The sequence below is a fragment of the Odocoileus virginianus genome, chromosome 26, assembly GCF_023699985.2.
Source record: "Odocoileus virginianus isolate 20LAN1187 ecotype Illinois chromosome 26, Ovbor_1.2, whole genome shotgun sequence".
Taxonomy (NCBI): domain Eukaryota; kingdom Metazoa; phylum Chordata; class Mammalia; order Artiodactyla; family Cervidae; genus Odocoileus; species Odocoileus virginianus.
The window spans coordinates 17,661,328-17,667,829 of record NC_069699.1 but is presented as its reverse complement, the minus strand read 5'-3'; the positions used below and the strand labels follow the sequence as shown (position 1 = coordinate 17,667,829).

Below are 6,502 nucleotides of genomic sequence, written 5' to 3'. Positions count from 1 at the left end.
AATAAATCACTTACAAGAACATATTTTTAATTTCAAAGACTGTATCTAGTTGTCTGAATTATTCAATTTCATGGTAATATGCTTTTTTTTTTTTCACTTAGACCACATCATCTTGATCATGCTGAAGATATAAATTAGAATCTTAAGTTCCTTTCTGTTTGTTGCATTGTATGTTTCTTCTTATATTAATGATTTATATCATCTTTTAATTGTGTGCCTCAGATATTTATTAATTTTTGGTTCATTATATATTTTAAAAAATTATATGAATTTTATAAAACTTTATTTTATAAAAAAATTTATTTAAAAATAATATATATATTTTTATATATAAGTGAAGTGAAGTCACTCAGTCATGTCTGACTCTTTGCGACCCCATGGACTATAGCCTATCAGGCTCCACTGTCCATGGGATTTTCTAGGTAATAATACTGGAGTGGGTTGCCATTTACTTCTCCAGGAGATCTTCCCAACCCAGGGATTGAACCTGGGTCTCCCGCATTGTAGGCAGACGCTTTACCATCTGAGCCACCAGGGAAGTTTATATATATATATATATATATATATTTTATATATATATATATATAATATACATTATATATATGGTTCATTTATATATATTTTTATGGAAAATTAGTGAAAGTTTGTTTTAGGCAGCTGTGTCTGTTTACCTAACATACTGTTTCACTGAATGGGTAAGTAAGTTGCTATGGTTTCTATGTAAGTGGAAAACCTGACCCATTGTCAGGATTTTTTTTTTTTTAACGGTGTTTTCCTTTGGAATAGGAGGATTTGCTTAGAACTCATATAATTACCCAAGTAAGAAGTATCTTCTTCATAAGTAAAGTACTTTCACATGTTTTACCCTCCCCCCGCCAAAGTTGGAATTCCCTTCATTTCTCTTTGAATATCTCTTGTAGATTTCAAGTTATTGTGACTCACTTTTCTCTCAACAGCTTCAGCATCCACAGAGTAGCTGCCTCCCAGGAAAATAACTTACTCTGCTTAAAGCACATTCTGTTTAAATCACTGACTAGGAACCAATTCTATAGGCAGAGAAAAGAAGTGTCTCCCTAGTTATGCAGGGCCATCCATAAGGCAACCTACAGATAACTCTCCAGGCAACTATCCTGAGAAGTTTCCATCAGTCTTCTATTCATAGATGCTCATTTTTGTTTGGTGCCTTTTTGTGGTTCCACCTGAGAGTCATCTCTCTGGTATATATTCTCCCTTGTGTTTTTTAAATCCACATAAACCTGTCCACTTTTCTATTCCAAGTTACATTAGTAGGTTCAATTCAATTTGTCTGACAAGCTGTATATCTTTTGTTTTATGGTTAGTCCTACCATTAAATATCTATCATTTGTGGCATTTGGATTTAAACTGGGGAGAAGATACTGTGCATAATTTGGGGCTTTTAAATAACATATTATGTGTTTGACAATATGTATTTAGTAAATGTATGTGGTTGAGATTCTCAATGCTATATATTATCTTTTAATTGTATGCTTCAGATATTTATTAATTTTTGGTTCATTATGTATTATATATATTTATAAAAACATATGAATTTTATAAAATTTTATTTTATAAAAATATTTTTATAAAAATATTTTTTATTTAAAATAATATATATATTTATATATATATATAAGGAAGTGAAGTCACTCAGTCGTGTCCAACTCTTTGTGACCCCATGGACTATAGCCTGCCAGACTCCTCTGTTCATGGGATTTCCCAGGCAAAAATATTAGAGTGGGTTGCCATTTCCTTCTCCAGGGGATCTTCCCTACCCAGGGTTCAAGCCCAGGTCCCCCCCCCTGCATTGTTGGTGGATTCTTTGCTGGCTGAGCCACCAGGGAAGTCCATGGTTCTATATATATACACACACAAATAATATTAAAGACTCACCTAGGCTATTTGTTTTTGCTTAACTCGACTAAAACAGCATGTAAAGATGGCCATGAATTTGTAACAGTAAAGCAGAATTATAATATTTTCACATTTTGGAGTCTTGTTATTATATGTCCTCATATAAACTGTTTGCTATAATAAATGATTTCCTCATTTTACTTAAGACATTAATGATATTTGCAGATGCCTTGCTTTTCATGTATTACTAATCTACACAAAGTTTATTATATTTGCTTTGTATTGATACAAAATATATACTTAAATCTCCTTTTATAGCATATTTATTTTTTTCTGCTGTTTATTCACTTCATTTTCATGGCCAAGTTAATTAAATGAGTTACACATAATTGACTTTGTTTTTCAATTAGGATTAGAAAACATTTGAGAAGAAAGTTTGTAAAACAACAAAGTACTTTAAAGAGTGTACTGTGATCAGAGTACCCTGTGGAAAGTAATAACATAAAGCAAAGATAGCTATGAGATATGTGGCAAGACCTCATTGCACTGTAATTTCTGGACATATGTACTTTAGTACAAATAATTTACTGAGTACCTACAGGTGTGTGATATTCTGCAAGATGATATGAAAGGACTGGGAAACAAACAAACTAACAAAAAGAACTCCCCACCTTCCCACTTCCTTCCTTATTTTTTCCCAGTTTTATTGAGATAGAATTGCCATACAACCCTTCCTCCTTTCTTTCTGAGATTCTAGGATAGGTGCTAGAGAAATAAAAGGTGTCAGCTTCAGAGGAGTAAATGTTCAGTTTGAGTTCAATGTATTAGGATTTCAGGGACAATGCAAGGAGAAATATCTAACACGGTCTAGAAAATCAGGGTGGACTTCTCAGAAAAGATGTTGTATAACAAAGCAGCTCACACTACACAGGGCTACGAAGAAATGTATACAGAATTCCTTAACTCACTTTGCCCTTCAACTGTTCTTATATGTCAAATTCCTTCGCAGGGCTTGTCCATCATTTGATTTTTTATTTCTTTATTTATTACTTATATTTTTTAGATCAGTGCTGGATAGTAGCACAAGTGCCAGCTGGCTTCATGCTTTCTTCCAACAACTGGGCCCTTTTTGTCCTGAAAGCTACTAGCTGAGAAGCAAGAATGTTAGGCATGATACAAAATAAGAAGCAAAAGTGCTAAGAATGATATAGAATATGGGATCTCTTATAGGGCTGTGACGTGGGCCATTGTGGTGCTGGCCAAACAGTCCAGGTATCCCTGTTGCTTCTGTGTCTCCTGCTGGGGCTGAAGCTGGCAGAACAGAAGGAAAGTGGAGCGAGGAAAGACAGCGTGGCACCCACAGGGAGGGGAGCTGGCTCCTGCTGCCTCTCTCACCACCATCAAAGCCTCGCCCCCAGACCTGCGGGCGGCCTGCAGGAGAGGCCGGTTTTCTGAGTCATGAAGAGCAACACTCACTAGCCCAGGAGCTGGAAACGCGGGAGGAGGAGACGTGATGCGGGAGGAGCTGCGGGCTTGGTTGGTGCCTCAGCGGCTGTACCTGGCAGCTTGGCATTTGGAGAGGGAGCTCCGGCAGAAGCTGAGGGTGCTGGCGGCACTGGGCTGAGGGAAACTGGGCCGTGGCCCCCATGCCGGCCTCAGGCCAAGGCGGCGAGCGTGGAGCTAAGCATGTGTGGGTGCCTTACTCTCACTGGCAGGCTGATAAAGACCCAGCCGAGGCTTCTCTCCCGCCTTCCACGTCTCATATACAGTGTCTCTCTGTGACTAGCACTTCACAGGGAAGGGAGCTCTGGGAAACAGAGCCCCAGTTTATGGCCCTTCCCTAGGACAGCCACTCAAAATCTGTCATTTATCTCAACTCAGTCGTGACTCTGGAAACATTCTGCTGTGCAGCGGTGCCTAAGGTTTTCTGCTGCCTACGTCTCCAAGTCTGATCGGATTCTCCTCACACATGACAGTGTATCGTCATGGGTAAGAGGGAGAGATTTAGGATAAGCCTGGATTCCGTCCTGTGTCTTTCTTGCTGGGTGACTCTGGCTGCATCTCCTCTTCTCTGCCTTAACTGCAAGATGTGGAGAACAATGGGCCACCCACGGGGCTGTTGTGAAGATTAAGTGGGATATTGCTGAAAAGTACTGAACACAGTAACTGGCAAATCAAAAAAGCCCCGTGAATTTGGGATATTATTTTAACAGATAACCTTGTCTCCTACCGTATCAAATAGAGTTGCTTTACAATTGCTCCTATCTACCGCAAAATTTCTAACAATTACAGCTATCAATTTTCTCATGGAAAGAAAACGTTCCTCTTTTTTCTAAAGAGAACTCCTTCTTTAGTTTTATAAGTTCCATTTCTCTACCTTTATTCCACAAATGTTGATTTATTGCTTATTATAATGCCAAACAAATTGCACTGCTGTTTGGAACAGATTCTCTCTCATAAAGCTTGGAGATAACCAAGAAAGAAAGATGGTTTCTTATTTTGATAAGTTCTCTCAAGAAAATGAATGATGTGCTGTGATAGGGTATGACTCCCGGGCAGACTATTTCAGAGAGTGTTGTAGGAAAAAAAATCTTTTACAGAAGGAAATACTTGAAATGAAACCTGAGGCATGAAGATCATCAGGCTGGGACTAGCATGCAAATATGTCCTAAATCTCATCCTGACTTGGAGGAAATTAGGGGTATCAACGAGTCATTAGATGTTGGGGGTGAGACAGGAAGGAAAGGGGCAGGGTACAACCATTAAAAGAATGATACAACCATTAAGAACAGGATACCACAAAAACCAGTTAGAACCTACTAGGTCCAAGATATTGGAAGATTTGACTTCCAGTAAATCTTGAGCCTCATTATATGTTCATTATAATACATTGTTGTTGTTTAGTCTCTAAGTCATGTCTGACTCTTCTCGACCCCATGGACTGCAGCATGCCAGGCATCCCTGTCCCTCACTGTCTCCTGGAGTTTGCCCAAGTTCATGTCCGTTGAATCAGTGATGCCATCCAACCATTTCATTCTTTGTCACCCTAAAACGTTCAGTTCAGTTCAGTCGCTCAGTTGTGTCTGACTCTTTGCGACCCCATGAATTATCACAGCATGCCAGGCCTCCCTGTTCATCACCAACTCCCAGAATTTACTCAAACTCATGTCTATCAAGGCGGTGATGCCATCCAGCCATCTCATCCTCTGTCATCCCCTTCTCCTCCTGCCCCCAGTCCCTCCCAGCATCAGGGTCTTTTCCAGGGAGTCAACTCTTCGCATGAGGTGGCCAAAGTATTGGAGTTTCAGCTTCAGCATCAGTCCTTCCAATGAACACCCAGGACTGATCTCCTTTATTTATTTATTTATTTATTTTTTTGAGATTTAGTTGTGCTTTTTATTTATTTTTATTTTTTATTTTTTCATTTATTTTTATTAGTTGGTGGCTAATTACTTAACAACATTGCAGTGGGTTTTGTCATACATTGACATGAATCAGCCATGGAGTTACATTTATTCCCCATCCCGATACCCCTCCCACCTCCCTGTCCACCCGATTCCTCTGGGTCTTCCCAGTGCACCAGGCCCGAGCACTTGTCTCATGCATCCCACCTGGGCTGGTGATCTGTTTCACTGTAGATAATATACATGCTGTTCTCTCGAAACATCCCACCCTCGCCTTCTCCCACAGAGTCCAAAAGTCTGTTCTGTACATCTGTGTCTCTTTTTCTGTTTTGCTGATCTCCTTTAGGATGGACTGGTTGGATCTTCTTGCAGTCCAAGGGACTCTCAAGAGTCTTCTCCAACACCACAGTTCAAAAGCATCAATTTTTCAGTGCTCAGCTTTCTTCACAGTCCAACCCTAACATCCATAAATGGCCACTGGAAAGACCATAGCCTTGACTAGACGGACCTTTGTTGGCAAAGTAATGTCTCTGCATTTTACTGTGCTATCTAGGTGGCTCATAGCTTTCCTTGCAAGGAGTAAGCGTATGCTAAATAACACCCACAGACAACATGACAGTTCCAAGACCAATCATAAATGGCAAAAAATGTGAGTGGTTGTTTCAGTTCAAGGAATCCCCAGCTCTTCTCTCAGATAGTTAGAATATTCCTCCCACTCATTACCCTATAAAATTACACCACCTGTAAAAATAACTACCACCCCATTTTAGGCCTCTCTTGCCTTCTGGGTTTGGCCCACATTCTGGAGTGTGCATCTCTCTAAATAAACTTGTTTTCACTTTATTATAGTTTGCTCTTGAATTTTTTTTTGCATGAAGCCACCTTGGCAGCGTGTCCAAGATACTCATTAGAGACCTTAGATACGACCATCCTCTTGTGCCCCATTTTTTCACAACAGGGGGAAGGTTCTGAGAAGAGTTTTGCAGGTAAGATGGGGCCAAAGCATGTTTTGTTGGAAAGGAAGGAAGGCTCACTTTATCCATTATCTTCATTCTTATTGATGTTTTCAATTTCTGTCTTTCCCCTGAAATGACATTTCATTTCATCCTGTAATTATGTTATTGTGTTTCACTCCCATTAAAAATTAAGTTTCTTGATTCTGCCACCATTTCAAATTACTAGTTTAGCTCTCCCATTCTCTCCAAGGTCAAACTTTTCAAAAGAAA

The 6,502-nt window shown here is 39.4% G+C and overlaps 1 non-coding gene across 1 annotated transcript; it reads right to left on the bottom strand.

Moving 5' to 3' along the window:
* Window positions 1-466: 466 nt before the first annotated feature.
* TRNAC-ACA (transfer RNA cysteine (anticodon ACA)) lies at window positions 467-538 on the bottom strand. Its single transcript has one exon. It is a non-coding gene; the product is annotated as a tRNA-Cys (tRNA).
* Between the last annotated feature and the right edge of the window lie 5,964 nt (window positions 539-6,502).